This window comes from Temnothorax curvispinosus, unplaced genomic scaffold, assembly GCF_003070985.1.
Source record: "Temnothorax curvispinosus isolate PA1 unplaced genomic scaffold, ASM307098v1 QBEX01002295.1, whole genome shotgun sequence".
In the NCBI taxonomy this organism is placed as follows: Eukaryota; Metazoa; Arthropoda; class Insecta; order Hymenoptera; family Formicidae; genus Temnothorax; species Temnothorax curvispinosus.
In genome coordinates this window covers 11,850-12,118 of record NW_020212075.1, presented here as the reverse complement: position 1 = coordinate 12,118, position 269 = coordinate 11,850, and positions in this window count along the sequence as shown.

Below are 269 nucleotides of genomic sequence, written 5' to 3'. Positions count from 1 at the left end.
CATTTCTGCATTCTTATTGCATTATTTTCCGAAATTGTATTATAGATAAAAAATCCCGCAAATATCAATTTGATAAACCGCTTAATTATTACCCATCTTTATACCCAAATTGGGTACTAAGGGTCTTATCAATGTTTCCGATGTTTCCCAGGATTTTTTATCTGTAATACAATTTCAGAAAATAATGCAACAAGAATGCAAGAATGTATGCATTATTATTACGCATATAATCTAAAGTATTATCAATTGGTAACATTATTGGTAGTAAT